This window comes from Bombina bombina, chromosome 3, assembly GCF_027579735.1.
Source record: "Bombina bombina isolate aBomBom1 chromosome 3, aBomBom1.pri, whole genome shotgun sequence".
Lineage (NCBI taxonomy): Eukaryota > Metazoa > Chordata > Amphibia > Anura > Bombinatoridae > Bombina > Bombina bombina.
This window is the reverse complement of record NC_069501.1, coordinates 930,193,614-930,212,563: the sequence shown is the minus strand read 5'-3', so window position 1 is coordinate 930,212,563 and position 18,950 is coordinate 930,193,614.

Below are 18,950 nucleotides of genomic sequence, written 5' to 3'. Positions count from 1 at the left end.
TTGCGAAAATCTTTAAACATCTTCTTCTCTTAAACCGCTTAGTGCAATAAAGCGCAATTTTGCACATATGCTCCTTGCAAGGTCCTCTACCAAGTTTGTTAAAATTGCGATTTTTCCATAATCAACATGGCTGCTGTGAGACATTAACCTTTTAATCGCCATTTAATTGCGTAATTTTGCACTTTATACATTAGTTTTACAATATGTAACAATATTACAGTGTAATAGACACATGATTACACATAGTCATAACCCTTAAAGACAATATTGCAGTTAAAATTTGCATTGCGCAATCGCCTTCGTGAAATAAAACATTTGAAAATTTTCATGAAACTTCTGCAAATTGTAGAGGTCTATAGTGAGCATTAGTATGTGCAATTTAAAAGCCATACATTGCATAGCTTGGCGGCCATTTTGTTTCGTATGCGCCATTTTTAAAATTACATTAAACTATATTAAATTAATAATTAATCTACCTTAACTTTTATACTAAAATTACATTAAGCTGCAAATTAAATTAACTATATTATATATTTAAACACCTAACCCTACTCAAATAATTTAAATCTACACTAAAAAATTACTAAGTTACAAAAAACTAACAACTAAGTTACAAAAAATAACAAACACTAAGTTACACCAAAAAATAAACACTATGTTACAAAAAATAAAAAATAAATTATCAAAGATTTAAACTAATTACACCTAATCTAAGGGCCCTATGAAAATAAAAAAGCCCCCTCAAAATAAAAACCCCCTAACCTACAATAAATTACAAATATCCCTTAAAAGGGCCTTTTGCGGGGCATTGCCCCAAAGAAATCAGCTCTTTTACCTGTAAATAAAAAATGCAAATACCCCCCAACAGTAAAACTCACCACCCACACAATCAACCCCCCAAATGAAAATCCTCTTCCATTGAAGTCTTCTTTGGAATGAATGTTCCTTTAAATGACATCATCCAAGATGGCGTCCCTTAGATTCCAATTGGCAATCAGCCAATAGTATGTGAGCTCAATCCTATTGGCTGATTGGATCAGCCAATCAGAATCTAAGGGACGCCATCTTGGATGACGTCATTTAAAGGAACATTCATTCCGAAGAAGACCTCGATGGAAGAGGATGCTCCGCGTTGGATGTCTGGAAGATGGAGCTGCTCCGCGCCAGATGGATGAAGATAGAAGATGCCGTCTGGGTGAAGACTTCTGCAGGCTTGGATGAAGACTTCGGCTGCTTGGATGAAGACTTCTGCCGGCTTCTTGGAGGATGGATGTTCGATCTTCGGGGGTTAGTGTTAGGATTTTTTAAGGGTTTATTGGGTGGGTTTTAGTTTTAAATTAGGGTTTGGGCTGCAATAGAGCTAAATGCCCTTTTAAGGGCAATGCCCATCCAAATGCCCTTTTCAGGGCAATGGGGACCTTAGGTTTTTTAGATTAGGTTTTTATTTGGGGGTTGTTTGTGTGGGTGGTGGGTTTTACTGTTGAGGGGTATTTGTATTTTTTATTTACAGGTAAAAAAGAAGATTTATTTGGGGCAATGCTCCGCAAAAGGCCCTTTTAAGGGCTATTTGTAGTTTATTGTAGGTTAGGGTTTTTTTTATTTTGGGGGGCTTTTTTATTTTCATAGGGCCCTTAGATTAGGTGTAATTAGTTGAAATCTTTGATAATTTATTTTTAGGTGGCCATGCAACGAAGTTGCAGGACAACCTATTGTTATTGTCAGGATTATTATTATTTTTATTATTATTATTAGGTGGCCATGCAACGAAGTTGCAGGACAACCTATTGCTATTGCCAGGATTATTATTAGGTGGCCATGCAACGAAGTTGCAGGACAACCTATTGTTATTGTCAGGATTATTATTATTATTATTATTTTTTTTATTATTATTATTATTATTATTCCGCCACTTTTTCTATTGCCCATAACTTTTGAACTGCTAAAGCAAAGCTCTTGAAATCAGGTATGCTAGTACAGCCTATTGCTCTGCTACATCTCTTGCAATATTGAACTCATAGGTCATAAGGTTACGCAGCCATATTGCTTTTTGCGACAAATTTCGATAAACGCTTAATAATCTTTATCTCCGGAACTGCTAATGTTACAACTTTGAAACTTGCTGTGCTCAGTGCTGCTATGAACTAAATTTGCCATTGCTCAACAGAAGTGCCTTGGACACATGATGTAGCAGCCATCTTGCATTTTGCGAAAATCTTTAAACATCTTCTTCTCTTAAACCGCTTAGTGCAATAAAGCGCAATTTTGCACATATGCTCCTTGCAAGGTCCTCTACCAAGTTTGTTAAAATTGCGATTTTTCCATAATCAACATGGCTGCTGTGAGACATTAACCTTTTAATCGCCATTTAATTGCGTAATTTTGCACTTTATACATTAGTTTTACAATATGTAACAATATTACAGTGTAATAGACACATGATTACACATAGTCATAACTCTTAAAGACAATATTGCAGTTAAAATTTGCATTGCGCAATCGCCTTCGTGAAATAAAACATTTGAAAATTTTCATGAAACTTCTGCAAATTGTAGAGGTCTATAGTGAGCATTAGTATGTGCAATTTAAAAGCCATACATTGCATAGCTTGGCGGCCATTTTGTTTCGTATGCGCCATTTTTAAAAACTATAAAAATCTTCTTCTCCAAAACCGCTTATGGGACAGACTTGAAATTTTATTTATAGAGTTATCTTATGACTAACATTCAGATTTGTTCAAGAGAAGTTGATATGTCATGTGGTTTGGCAGCCATTTTGAATTGTTCAAAATTGCTTAACGATATATTTAAACTAATAATAAAACAAAAACCGTTTTACAAAAATGCTTTATTTTTTCCATGTTTATTGACATCTATAGTGAGCACTATTGTGCGTAATATGGAGGCTGTATATCTTACGATCGGACAGCCATCTTGGTTATGCGAAAATTTCGAAAGTCTATTTTCTCTGCAACCGCTTATGTAAGAACTGTGAAATTTGCTGTACAGTCTTATATGGTGACCTAGATTCACAGTTGCTCATTAGGAGAGAATCAGTCACATGATGCGGCAGCAATATCGGTTTTATGTTTATCGTAATTATTTGTAAATCAATACTGTCTCTTTTGAGTCAATTGCTCACAAAACACAAATTACTTATGCTAAACTCTTGAAATCAGGTATGTTGGTACAGCCTATTGCAATGCAACATCTCATGGAACATTAAACTCATAGGTCATATGGTTAGGCAGCCATTTTGTGTTTTGCGACAAATTTCGAGAACTACTTAATAATCTTTAGCTCTGGAACTGCTTATGTTGCAACTTTGAAACTTGCTGTGCTTAGTGCTGCTATGACCTAGATTTGCCATTGCTCAACAGAAGTGCTTTGGTCACATGATGTAGCATCCATCTTGCATTTTGCGAAAATCTTTAAACATCTTTTTCTCTTAAACCGCTTAGAGCAATAAAGCGCAATTTTGCACATATGCTCCTTGCAAGGTCCTCTACCAAATTTGTTCAAATTGCGATTTTTCCATAATCAACATGGCTGCTGTGAGACATTAACCTTTTTATCGCCATTTATTTGTGTAATTTTGCACTTTATACATTAGTTTTACAATATTTAACCATATTACAGTGTAATAGACACATGATTACACATAGTCATAACCCTCAAAGACAATATTGCAGTTAAAATATGCATTGCGCAGTCGCCGTCGTGAAATAAAACATTTGCAAATTTTCATAAAACTTCTGCAAATTGTAAAGGTCTATGGTGAGCATTACTATGTGCAATTTGAAAGCCATATGATGCATAGCTTGGCGGCCATTTTGTTTCGTATGCGCCATTTTTAAAATCCATAAAAATCTTCTTCCCCGAAACCGCTTATGGCACAGACTTGAAATTTTGTTTACAGAGTTATCTTATGACTAACATTCAGATTTGTTCAAGAGAAGTTGATAGGTCACGTGGTTTGGCAGCCATTTTGAATTGTTCAAAAATGCTTAACGATATTTTTAAATTAATAATAAAACAAAAAACCGTTTTACAAAAATGCTTTAGTTTTTGCCATGTTTATTGACATCTATGGTGAAAATTATTGTGCATAATATGGAGGCTGTATATCATATGATCTTGCAGCCATTTTGTTTTATGCGAAAATTTCGAAAATCTATTTTCTCTGCAACTGCTTATGTTAGAACTGTGAAATTTGCGGTATAACCTTATATTGTGACCTAGAGTCACAGTTGTTCATGTTGAAGGAATTGGTCATAAGCTGTGGCAGCCATATTGGTTTACGTGAAAAGTTCGAAAATGTGTTTTCTTTCCAACCACTTATGTTAAAGCTGTGAAATTTGCTGTATAACCATATATTGTCACCTAGAGTTACATCTGATCGTGATGAAAGTATTGGTCGAATGGTGGGGCAGTCATCTTGAAAAACACAAAAACTTCGAAAATGTGTTTTCTTTCCAACTGCTAATGTTAGAATTGTAAAAACTTCTATAAAGCTTTATATTGTGACTTAGCTGCTTGTATGCCATTACAATGTCGATGCGCATGGCCACCTCTATCGCTGCTTGCAGCTATATTTATTTTTATTATTTTTATTATTCCGCCACTTTTTCTATTGCCCATAACTTTTGAACTGCTAAAGCAAAGCTCTTGAAATCAGGTATGCTGGTACAGCCTATTGCTCTGCTACATCTCATGCAATATTGAACTCATAGGTCATAAGGTTACGCAGCCATATTGCTTTTTGCGACAAATTTCGAGAAATTCTTAATAATCTTTATCTCTAGAACTGCTTGTGTTACAACTTTGAAACTTGCTGTGCTCAGTGCTGCTATGAACTAGATTTGCCACTGCTCAACAGAAGTGCCTTGGTCACATGATGTAGCAGCCATCTTGCATTTTGCAAAAATCTTTAAACATCTTCTTCTCTTAAACCGCTTAGTGCAATAAAGCGCAATTTTGCACATATGCTCCTTGCAAGGTCCTCTACCAAGTTTGTTAAAATTGCGCTTTTTCCATAATCAACATGGCTGCTGTGGGACATTAACCTTTTAATCGCCATTTAATTTTGCACTTTTTACATTAGTTTTACAATATTTAACAATATTACAGTGTAATAGACACATGATTACACATAGTCATAACCCTTAAAGACAATATTGCAGTTAAAATTTGCATTGCGCAGTCGCCTTCATGAAATAAAACATTTGCAAATTTTCATAAAACTTCTGCAAATTGTAGAGGTCTATAGTGAGCATTAGTATGTGCAATTTGAAAGCCCTACAATGCATAGCTTGACAGCCATTTTGTTTCGTATGCGCGGTTTTTAAAAACTACAAAAATCTTCTTCTCCGAAACCGCTTATGGCACAGACTTGAAATTTTGTTTATAGAGTTATCTTATGACTAACATTCAGATTTGTTCAAGAGAAGTTGATAGGTCATGTGGTTTGGCAGCCATTTTGAATTTTTCAAAAATGCTTAACGATATTTTTAAATTAATAATAAAACAAAAACCGTTTTACAAAAATGCTTTATTTTTGCCATGTTTATTGACACCTATGGTAAGAACAATTGTTCATAATATGGAGGCTGTATATCATATGATTAGGCAGCCATTTTGTTTTGCGCAAAAATGTTGAAAATCTATTTTCTCTGCAACCGCTTATGTTAGAACTGTGAAACTAGCTAAGTAACCTTATATTGTGACCTAGAATCACAGTTGTTCATGTTAAAGGAATTGGTCACAAGCTGTGGCAGCCATATTGGTTTACGCAAAAATTTCGAAAATGTGTTTTCTTTGCAACCGCTTATGTTAAAGCAGTGAAATTTGCTGTAAAACAAAATCTTATGACCTAGAGTTACATTTGATCGTGATGAATGTATTGGTCATATGGCAGGGCAGCCATCTTGAAAAACGCAAATTTTTCGAAAATGTGTTTTTTTCCCCAAATGCTAATGTTAGAATTTTAAAAATTTCTATAAAGCTTTATTTTGTGACTTAGCTGCTTTTATGCCATTGCAAAGTCGATGTGCATGGCCACCTCTATCGCTGCTTGCAGCTATATTTATTATTATTATTATTCCGCCAAACTTATTCTATTGCCTATAACTCTTGAACTGCTAAAGCAAAGCTCTTGAAATCAGGTATGCTGATACAGCCTATTGCTCTGCTACATCTCATGCAATATTGAACTCATAGATCATAAGGTTACGCAGCCATATTGTTTTTTGCGACAAATTTCGAGAACTGCTTAATAATCTTTATCTCTGGAACTGCTTATGTTACAGTTTTGAAACTTGCTGTGCTCAGTGCTGCTATGACCTAGATTTGCCATTGCTCAACAGAAGTGCATTAGTCACATGATGTAGCAGCCATCTTGGATTTTGTGAAAATCTTTAAACATCTTCTTCTCTTAAACCGCTTAGTGCAATAAAGCGCAATTTTGCACATATGCTCATTGCAAGGTCCTCTACCAAATTTGTTAAAATTGCGATTTTTCCATCATCAACATGGCTGCTGTGAGACATTAACCTTTTTATCGCCATTTAATTGCGTAAATTTTGCACTTTATACATTAGTTTTACAATATTTAACAATATTACAGTGTAATAGACACATGATTACACATAGTCATAATTCTTAAAGACAATATTGCAGTTAAAATTCGCATTGCGCAGTCGCCTTCGTGAAATAAAACATTTGCAAATTTTCATGAAACTTATGCACATTGTAGAGGTCTATAGTGAGCATAAGTATGTGCAATTTGAAAGCCATACATTGCATAGCTTGGCGGCCATTTTGTTTCGTATGCGCCATTTTTAAAAAATAAAAAAATCTTCTTCTCCGAAACCGCTTATGGGACAGACTTGAAATTTTGTTTATAGAGTTATCTTATGACTAACATTCAGATTTGTTCAAGAGAAGTTGATATGTCATGTGGTTTGGCAGCCATTTTGAATTGTTCAAAAACGCTTAACGATATTATTAAACTAATAATAAAATAAAAACCATTTTACAAAAATGCTTTATTTTTGCCATGTTTATTGACATCTATGGTATCAATTATTGTGCATAATATGGAGGCTGTATATCATATAATCTGGCAGCCATTTTGTTTTATGCGAATATTTTGAAAATCTATTTTCTCTGCAACTGCTTATGTTAGAACTGTGAAGCTTGCAGTATAACCTTATATTGTGACCTAGAGTCACATTTGTTCATGTTGAAGGAATTGGTCACAAGCTGTGGCAGCCATATTGGTTTACGCGAAAATTTCGAAAATGTGTTTTCTCTCCAACCGCTTATGTTAAAGCTGTGAAATTTGCTGTATAACCATATATTGTCACCTAGAGTTACATTTGATCCTGATGAAAGTATTGGTCGTATAGTGGGGCAGCCATCTTGAAAAACGCAAACATTTCGAAAACGTGTTATCTTTGCAACTGCTAATGTTAGAATTGTAAAAACTTCTATAAAGCTTTATATTGTGACTTAGCTGCTTGTATGTCATTGCAATGTCGATGCGCATGGCCACCTCTATCGCTGCTTGCAGCTATATTTTATTTTTTGTAACTTAGTGTTTATTTTTTGGTGTAACTTAGTGTGTGTTATTAGTTTTTTGTAACTTAGTTATTCGTTTTTTGTAACTTAGTAATTTTTTTAGTGTAGATTTAAATTATTTGAGTAGGGTTAGGTGTTTAAATATATAATATAGTTAATTTGTAGTTTGATGTAATTTTAGTATAAAAGTTAGGTTAAATTAATTATTAATTTAATTTAGTTTAATGTAATTTTATTATAACAGTTAGGGTAGGTTAATTAATAGTTTAATGTAGTTTAATGTAATTTTAGTATAAAAGTTAGGGTAGATTAATTATTAATTTAATATAGTTTAATGTAATTTTTAATGGTAAGTTTAAATTGATTATAAGATAGGGATGAGTTAATATTTAATATAAAGTTAGCGGGTTGTTAGGTTTAGGGGTTAATAGGTTAATTTAGTTTATGGCGATGTGGGGGGCTGGCGGTTTAGGGGTTAATAACTTTATTTAGTTGCGGTGGGCTCCGGGAGAGGCGGGATAGGGGTTAATAACATAATGTAGGTGGTGGCGGTATAGGGGGTGGCAGATTAGGGGTTAATAATTGATTATAAGATAGGGATGAGTTAATATTTAATATAAAGTTAGCGGGTTGTTAGGTTTAGGGGTTAATAGGTTAATTTAGTTTATGGCGATGTGGGGGGCTGGCGGTTTAGGGGTTAATAACTTTATTTAGTTGCGGTGGGCTCCGGGAGAGGCGGGATAGGGGTTAATAACATAATGTAGGTGGTGGCGGTATAGGGGGTGGCAGATTAGGGGTTAATAAGTATAATGTAGGTGGCGGCGGTATAGGGGGTGGCAGATTAGGGGTTAATAAGTATAATGTAGGTGGCGGCAGTATAGGGGGTGGCAGATTAGGGGTTAATAAGTATAATGTAGGTGGTGGGGATGTAGGGGCGGCAGATTAGGGGGTAATAACATAATGTAGGTGGCGGCGGGCTCCGGAAGTGAAAGAATAGGGGTTAATAACTTTATTAGAGTGGCGGTGGGCTCCGGGAGTGGCAGTTTAGGGGTTAATAACTTTATTTAGCTGTGGCGGGGTCCGGGAGCGGCGGTATAGGGGTTAAACAGTTAAGTATAGTGGCGGTGCTTAGTGACAGTATACAAATAAAGCTGGGAAAAAGCCGAAGAGCAGCGAGATCGATGACTGTTAGTTAACAGTCCGCTGCTTATCGCCCCATACTTGGTGCAAGGATTTTTGACAGCTTTTTTGTTAACTATGGAGAGCGTATTCAGGTCCGCGGCAGCTATGTAAGGCGAGTGTATTGGTGCCGGTGAATGCAGCACAGTTGACGGCTTGATAAATAGGCCCCAAAGCCTGTATTACCCCTGAAATTGATCCAAAAATGATCAAATGTATAGATTCCCCTGGGTATAAGGTAAAGAAGGGCATGGATAGGGCATGGAAAACATGCCAGGACAAACTTTTAGATTCTGCTGACCCTATTTCAAAACTCTTTGAAATTTCTGAGCAGGCCATTATTGAAAATTCTTCTCTTGACCCCTTTTTGGTTAGAGAATGGGTTCAAAGAATTCTCTCGTTTATAGGGAATACTAATACAGCTATGATTATTGAATGTAGAAAGAATATTCTACGCAAAATAGACCCTAAAATTTGTGACAACGCTGTAAACGAATTGGATTCTGACTCTAATGGTCTTCTCTTTGGAGATATTTTTCTAAAAGATCTAAATAATTATATTAATACTTTTTCAAATTTGAATAAGGTAACAGCTTTAGTTCGTAAGATTTTTTACACAAACAGTTTTTCCAACAGGGCCGGGAAAGGCAGAGGTCACTTTCCTGGCCGCACAAATTATCAATCAAGACCTCAATTCCAATACCAACAACAATTCCAGAAACACTTCAAACGATCTTTTCAAGATCCCTCTACATCTCAGTTCTTCTCTTCTCGTTCCAGATCATGGTTCCAAAGGGGTCAACGATCCAGGGCAAGGTCTCGCCCCCCTTCAAGTAAGTTTTCCTTTTCCTTCCCATCCTTCTTTCACAGGAAATCTTGGTGGCAGACTTGCTCTTTTTGTTCAAAATTGGAATCTTGTAATTTCAGATCCTTGTATTCTTCAAACAGTTCAAGGTGTTTTGATAAACTTTTCTTCTCCTCCTGTTCAAATATTAAGACCTCGTCCCATTCAATTTTCAAAAGAAGATCAAATTCTGGTTCAATCAGAAATTTCAACTCTTTTTCAAAAACAAGCGATCCAAAATACCAATTTTCTCAGGATTTTTTCCTCAGCAATCTTATTCTTGTAAAAAAGAAAAACGGTTAATTCCGCCCTGTCATAAATTTAAGAGATCTAAACGTTTTGTTTCCTATCATCATTTCAAGATGGAGGGAATTCATTTGCTAAGAGATTGCCTCAGAGAAAACAATTGGTTAATTTATTTAGATCTGATAGATGCTTATCTGAACATTCCTATTGTTCCGGAGCATCAGAGATTTCTAACTTTTTCCTGGAAAGACCAATTGTGGAGTTTTACTTGTCTTCTTTTTGGCCTTTCTTCAGCTCCTTGGATTTTTACAAAATTACTAAAACCAGTTATGGCCTGGCTAAGAGTCAAAGGAGTCCGTCTAATTATTTACCTAGACGATATTCTGATTATGACCCAAAATTTCATTTATCTTCAAAATCATTTATCCCTTACCATTCATCCTCTGGAGAATCTAGGTTTTATAATAAACAAACAGAAATCTGTCCTGACCCCTACTCAGTCTCTAGTCTTTCTGGGTTTCACAATAGATACTTCCAAAGCCATTATCAGTTTACCTCCAGACAAAATAAAAAATATCAAGAAAGAAATATCTTGTACTCTCTCAGCTCAATTCACTTCTATCAGGAATATAGCCAGAATAGTGGGGTTACTTTCATCCTCTATTCAGGCTATATTTCCTGCTCCCCTTCACTATAGGGAATTACAACGTCTCAAAATCTGTCATTTACAGAAAGGTTTTTCTTACTCTCATTTAATTCAACTTTCTCCAGAGGCCAAGGAGGAACTCTCCTAGTGGCTTTCTCATATGGAGGCTTGGAACGGGAGAGCTATTTTTGGCAATTCTCCAGACCTTGTAATTGAATCCGATGCCAGCAGGTCCGGCTGGGGTGCTCGTTGCGGTCCTTCCATCACATGAGGAAAATGGTCTCTGAAGGAGAAATGGTTCCATATAAATTGTTTAGAACTACTAGCGGGTTCTTTCGCTGTCAAGAGTTTTGTGAGAATTCTTCTCTAGTTACCATTTTACTTTGCATGGACAATATCTCTGCAGTTCAGTATCTAAACAGGTTGGGTGGAACGAAGTCCAGAGATCTTTCCAATATCACCAAAGAGTTCATTCATCTGTGTTTAGACAGGAATATCTCTGTGAAAGCAGAGTATATACCAGGTCTTTCAAACACAACAGCGGATTGGGGCTCTCGTTTTCTGGTGGATTCCAGCAACTGGAGTATCGACAGAGATGTTTTCCTTTCTCTGTTTCACCTCAGAGGTCCATTCATTCTCAATCTTTTTGCGTCTTGTCTGAATTTCCAAATTCTTCCCTACTTCAGTTGTAGACCTGACCCAGAAGCAGTGGCAATCAATGCTTTTCTACAACTCTGGCCTCCTCAAGGAGCTTACGCTTTTTCCCCCTTTCTTGATGATTTTGAGAACAATTTCAGTGGTTCACAGAGACAAAATCTCTCTTCTCTTAATAACCCCTCTTTGGCCGACTCAACCATGGTACCCTGCTCATCTGGAAATGTCATTTAAACTTCCTATTCTTCTTCCTCATCTTCCTCATTTGTTAACCAATCGAGAAGGAGATTTTCATGATCTCATCCTTCAAGACTCCCTTCGTCTCATCGCTTGGTCAATTTCAGGGATTCCTCTCTGCTCGAAGGACTTTCTGAAGGAGCTAAGACTCTCATGCAAGAATCTTGGGCTTCAGGCACCCAAAAATCCTATTTTTATGCATGGTCGAAGTGGTCAAAGTCATATTATTAATTTCTTAACGTCTTAAATAATTTTCCTATTAGTCAACATCCCCTTATTTGTAGACTTTTAAAAGCCATTAGACTAAAACGTCCTCCTACTCCTATAATTTTGTCTGGGACGTGGATAAGATTTTTTCCCTTTTCAAATCTTGGCCTGCTAATAATTTACTTTCTCTGAAACAACTTTCTGCCAAACAAGCTACCTTATTATGTCTTATTTACTTTCGGAGAGTCTCTGATATTGGTGCTTTAGATTTTAATTCTAAACTTTTTCTCCTGAAGGTGTCACCTTCTTCTTATCTCGCAGAACTAAAACTTTTTCTTCTTCTATATTTTATCCATACTTACCTTCTGAACCTTCTCTTTGTGTTGTTAAATGTCTTAAAGAGTATGAGTCTAAAACTTCTCTTCTTAGATCATCTTCTTCTAATCAACTTTTATCTCTTTTATTCCTCTTCATGCTCCTGTTACTAATACTTCTATTTCTCGCTGGGTGAAATGGGTTATGAAAGAGTCTGACATTGATATTTCAATTTTTTCTGCCCATTCTGTAAGAGGTTCTGCTGCTTCCAAAGCTTTTCTATAAGCTGCTCCTTTACAACAATTTATAATTTCGGCAGATTGGTTTTAAGACTCTATTTTCAAACAATTTTATTTCAAACCCATTCATCATCCAGCTACTAATTTATTTTGTTAGTTGCTTTAAACTAGCAAAATATGAGTCTCTGTTCTTGTAATAAAATTCCAATTATCCTAACTTTGTGAAGGTATAATCTAGATTTTATTAAAGACACAGAGACAAGTTTTTTTCCACCCTTCTGTCATTATACCCTCCCTTTTATTTTTTCACAATATTAATAATTTATTTGGTTTTCAGTTGCCAACCAATTATGAGGATCTACTTAAAGGTGGTTTCATTCCTCTTCATTCTTCGATTCAATCAAGCCATTACAGTTTTCAGAATATCTTCTCCTGGTTCAAAGAATCCTGTTTACCTCGTTCATCTCTTCGTCATGGAATTAAAAGAAGTTTCTTCATTTCCGGCTGGATTTTGATTCTTCTGTTGGCTTTTCTCCTAATGTTGGAACTTTCATCTGTTATTTTTTATTTTTGGTTTTTCAGTGTCAGACAAGAAAGAGGAAGTTATTGGACAGTTTATGGAAGCTATCACTCATCTTATTGGTCAATTTTTTCTGTGTTTTCCAAAGTATCCATTTCATTGGTTACTTATGTTGACTCTGTGTTATCTTTATTGTTTTAATGTTGGATTCATTTACTTCTGTATCATTACTTTTAAAGGGAAAGTCTAGGCCAAAATAAACTTTCATCATTCAGATAGGGCATGTAATTTTAAACAATTTTCCAATTTACTTTTATGACCAATTTTGCTTTGTTCTCTTGGTATTCTTAGTTGAAAGCTTAAACTAGGAGGTTCATATGCTAATTTCTCTTTTCAGAATGCATTTTAACAGTTTTTCACCACTAGAGGGTGTTAGTTCACATATTTCATATATATAACACTGTGCTCGTGCACGTGAAGTTATCTGGGAGCAGGCACTGATTGGCTAAACTGCAAGTCTGTCAAAAGAACTGAAATAAAGGGGCAGTTTGCAGAGGCTTAGATACAAGATAATCACAGAGGTTAAAAATATATTATTATAACTGTGTTGGTTATGCAAAACTGGGGAATGGGTAATAAAGGGATTATCTATCTTTTAAAACAATAACAATTCTGGTGTAGACTGTCCCTTTAAATGCTGCATTGAGTAGTATAAAGAAAGATATGTAAAATACTCGTCTCTGTGTCTTTAATCAAATCTAGATTATACCTTCACAAAGTTAGGATAATCGGAATTATTGTTTAAACTTTCATCTCCTTTGCTGGATTGCAAGTGAAGGACACATGCAAATCATAATCATGTATTATGTGTCTTGATTATGGCCTCGATTACAATCAGCTGAGGCTTTTTCATCTTATTTTCTATCCTAAAAGGATACATTTCTATTTGATGCAATCACAATAGTTTGCTAGATTACAAGGGGCATGTTAAATGTTGTGCTCAAGCGAAAAGTGGTTTATATTGGGTGTTTGCTCACGTCGGAGGTAGCAAACATATTACAAGTAGAAAATAAATGTGCTCACTCAAGAACAATTGAATTTCTATAGGGCTAGATTACAAGTAGAGCCCTATTTTAACGTGCACCCGTAAAGGGGCAATTTTGCCCATTTACAGGCGCATGTTAAATAACCAGCCATTACAAGTGGCTGATTAATGCCCCTGTGAGCTCAGACCTCTAGTTAATAAAATAAAGTTGCCCCAATAGCCCTCCCAAAAATTTTTTTACAGTTCCTTTACATAAATACAAAAATATAAGCATTTTTTTTATTTTTTTAAATAAAACACTACACAAATCAGTTATAAGGGGTTAAAGGGAGGGGATGTGGGTTTTTTTTTTTTTAAAAAAGGCCCTGAAAATGCCTTTATTTAGAGATAAATGGGGGACTGTGTTTTTTCTATAAATATACATGCATATGCTTATACATATATATTTATGTGTATATACACACAGGCTATGAGTATGGCAGGTAGCTGAAATACGGCAGACAGCTATTACATGGATCCCTGTTCTGATTGGTTCTACCTATGTGTTGTTTTTATATTATTTTATACTAAGTGGATTTGTTATTAAAGTACTGTTTTTTTTTAGCAGATCCCTCTACGTGTTTTTAAAATACATATATAGGTAATTTTTCTGACCAACTGCCCCCTGTGCCGCAGTAGGTACTTTGCCATGTCTCACAGCATGAGAAAGAAGCTCCCTTTGGAGCCTAAGCAAAGTGCAATTTTGTAAGCACAAGGCTTCCAGGCAATGCAAACATGAGATTGCGTTCGCATTGCGCTTAACTTGTAATACCAGCACACATTTGCATGCACTGGTATTAATGAGTATGGCGCAAATATTGTGTCTGTGAAAGCGCAATTTTGTGCTCCACTCATAATCTAGGCCATAATATGTATAGATATATATTTTACAAAAAAATCATATATAAATATATATAGAAATATTTATTCAAGAATAAATAGAACAAATTCTGCTATGTGAAGAACATTGGAATGTGAAATATTAATATTTCATGTCGGGTTAGCGCACTTGTTGGGGGTTCATTTTTTCCCCCACTTTTCCCCCTCTGTTGTTGTATATGGGGAAATACGTTAAAGCTGTTGTGATATTCTAACTTCGCCTTTTTGAGTGTGTCAGGTCATTGTGCCAGCAAAAGATGTTACCCACAAATCCATAGTCAAGCCCAGTTTTTGGCTCTTTTCTGCATTTGCAAACATGTTTTTCAATATTCACTTGAACCCTATTTTTCCTATGGTGCTGAAAAGTTTTCAGCAATAACAATCCATTTTCGAGTGACTTTACCACAAGTTTTTAGATGCCTCCTTATCTTTTCCAATTTAACACCTTAAGGCACTTGAGAAGCCTTGAAAGGACATTTTGGACATCTTTATCACTATCAAGCAGTGTGAAATGCCCCTGGGTTAAAGGAGGGTGTTGATGACCACTGTCTAAAAGCTTCCCCCTCTGTTTTTATTTATTCAGATTATGTTCTGATTATGGGTTAAATTGCAATCCGTCAACAGAAAATCACCATTAAAGCCTATGTGTAATACCCTGTATCTGTGCCTTTAACATTATTCTCCTCCCATCCTATGATGCCTACTTCAGCTCACTCCTACTATAACACACTGCTTGAATATTGGTAATTGTAGCTGATATCCTAAGCTCCTCTACGCATATACTGACTGACTTCATGCTGTGCAAATCACTCTGTTGTGACGTGTCCAGTACATCATTATTGCAAGGATGCCACCCACTTCAGCTCACACTGCTCTCTCAACTTCTACCCCTGCATAACAAGCTGTGTCTCTCTGACCCCTTTCAGTTTGCTTTCGGATACTACAGTCACTTGAAGTTTGTATTTGCTTCTCCCACACTGTCAGCTGCTGCAATACTGACTGACTTCATGCTGTGTAAACCGCAAGTACCGCTATATGTTTGATACCATACTCACCTGTTGTATGTTACGCTGCTTACACTGAGTTCTGCTGACATTTACCTTCTTGTTGAGACGTTTGCATAATCCTAACGCATATTATTTAAGTGCTACTAACCAAATCTATATATACGCTTCTGCTTATCTTGTGCATTGTTTGTTGCCATCTACTTACCTATCAGACTGTTTCATTACTAATTTTAGTAATTAATCCTGCTGCATCTGATATTATTGGATATTCCTCACCAGTTTTTGAACTTAATCATTTTTGTTCATGTGATATCAATTCTGAACTGCCACTTTATCCATTCTCACCTTATTCAGAAGAAAGCTCAAGTTTTAACAAGTTGCTATACTTGCTGTGAACACATCTCTGCTTATTTGTGTTTCCAGCTGAGTTGGTTTAACACTTAACCCTTACTATCTGCTATTTCCATAGTAATCTGCTCTCTTTAACTAATAATTGGGCAGAAGTTATAAGTAGCTTCATTCCAAGCTTTTCAAAACTATACTTATTAACGTTTAGGAAGCTTAAATACTCAGATTATTACACTATGTGGATTTAAATAGCTATATTATTTGATATTTTGTGATCAACCCCTATATTTTTGGGGATCTGTGGCAGTAGTTTTTGTAGTTAATGAGACGATGGCCAAAAGATAATATGATTTATATATACTAATACCTAATGAGAGCGTGCTTCCATAGGCTCTAATGGGAGCCTCATTCTGATGCCTTAAGACACTGCAAAGATCCTAGCGCAGTGCAGGGGGCAAAAGGGGCAGCTGCCCAGGGCCCAGTCTCTGTTGAGGGGCCCAAGAGTCCTAAAATTTTTTTTATTTTTTTTTATGGTTCATACCAGACTGCTGATGTGACATGGGGAACACACACATTCAGTCCTAATACTGTCACAGTCAAAAGTACTCTGCTTATATATATATTTTTTTAAAATATTGCCATGTGCTGTTTTAGATGTGCACTGTACAGCACTGAATGCAAAGCCCTAACTCAGCATCCAGACATTTCCACTGCATCAGAAAAGGTCCTACTGGGGTTACCACTGTTACCAGGTAACTGCTCTGGTTGTGGGGATTGTTTCTGGGTAGGGCTGACTGTAGGCGCATGCAGCAGAAAGCTGGAGCGGCAGGCACGTGAGGATTTGAGCATCTGTGCAGCTGCATACACTGCTCTCTTCAGTCTTGAGGCTGTGTGACTCATCTCACACTGTATCCATGCAGCCTTGGACAGACAGCATCCAGTCTACTGGTCCCCTTAGCCCTGTTCTTTCTGCTGTGGCTCTAAGATCAACTAACTGAGGTTTGTAAGGGGAACAGTGCTTTGTAAAAAGGTGTCAGTGAGAAGAATAAGTGAGTGCACACACGCCCCTCCCCATGCAGCATTGTCTAGTTCAGGGTGAGAGGGAACTTGTTCCTAGCAAAGAAGCGACATGTGCTGCTGTGGCTGATGTATAGTGTCATGCTGATACTTCACACATTAATGTAAGTTTTTTTTTTTATAATTTTTATTTTCTCTCTGTCTCAGATTTTACAGCTTCCCATAGTAGTTCTGCTGTTCCAGTCAGTAAACGTATATTTGTCTGCACCTCCATGCTTCCTCCTCAGTCTTTACCTTGCTTTGCTCCTGTTGGCTGCCCTAAATCTCTTTAACCAGCTAACCTCACACCAGAATCACATTCAAAAGAATATTAAATGAATCCACAGTGGAGGAATTTATATATTTATTTACTTATTAGTACTGCTTAGGTCCAGTTTCACATATTGTAATTTATTTCATTTTTTTTAAATGATTAGCTCAGCAGTGGATGATCCACCGCTGGGCTAATAATAAAAAAATAAAAAAATAAAAATAATTTAGTTGTTTTTTGGGATGTTGGGGTAGAGTGCTGTCATATCACAGTAATTCTCAATCTCTATACTTCATGTTTTCCACGTTTCACTGTCCCTTTAAACATAATATCACATGACCGTTATGCCTTTATAAGCCCTCCTCTCTAATTCAACGATGCTTGGTAATTTGATTCGCATGAGGAGTGATCACAACTTTCAAGAAGCTCTCTCTATTTTTGTCAAGTTGTTTTCTAACTTTATATCTGCAAAGTTCTCTTCAATCACAGGACAGCATACTTCATTCTGAAACGCTAACTGACATACAGCGTGTCTGCAGTAGTTCGGCGTCTGACGTCATCAGCACTCCGGGAGTCAGTGTCGCAGCTCCTCTCTGTTGCCGGATTCTACACTGCTTCTCAGGACAACTTATTGCTAGCTAGCAAAGTCTTCACAAGTACACGCTGGTCATGAAGTGTTGGGTATCGTACTAAACATAAAGTTATTGCTGAAGTTACGCTAATTTCATATGTTCCTAAGACTGTATATACTAACAATTCAAGCTTATACATATACGTTACTAATGGAAAGTGTGCATGTTTAACATCTTCTGCATATATCCTGGTTATTTCTGCATACAATACACTGCCATAACAATCCTGCTGCATTCATAAATAAGGTTGCATATGAACTTTACTAACCTGAACATTTAAGCATTTTACCTGAGTGATAAGCTACAATCTATTTAAAGAGATACTAACAGAGCTTCAATTACATAAAGTTATAATTTATTCTATATCCAAAGAGATTATCTATTGTTTAGCAAATGCTATTATATTATTTAGGAGAGTATTAGCACATTCACATTGTTGTGCATATCTCCAGCAACTAAAGATAGTTGTAATTTACTTTTGACCTAAACAGGTCACCCTCAGTCAATGAGCAGAATAAGGTTCCTAGTTTATCAAGGTACCTAGGTTTGGTGTGAGACTGAGTGGAGTAGATACAACTGGGTTCACATTAATTATATAATAAATCCTCACATATTACCAAGCCACCCTTAACCCACTTGTATCTATAATGGATGTTACTGAATTGTCCAACCGTGTTGGAACCCTTTCTCAAAATATGGATATAATGATCCAGGGTCTTAGGGACCTCCAAGTTGAAAATCAGGAATTACGAAAATATATTAGGGATCATGTACCTGCTCAAACTTTACCATCACCTCTTGTTTCTCCTGAGCCACAAATATGTCCATCTGAGAGATTTTCTGGAGACAGAACTCAATTTAGAGACTTTAAAAATTCATGTACTTTATTATTTTCATTGAAACCAAGAACCTATCCTACCGAAAGGGTTAAAGTTCTAACGGTAATTTCTTATCTCACTGGTGAAGCCAAGGCATGGGCTAATGCATACTATGAGAAAGAAGATCCTAT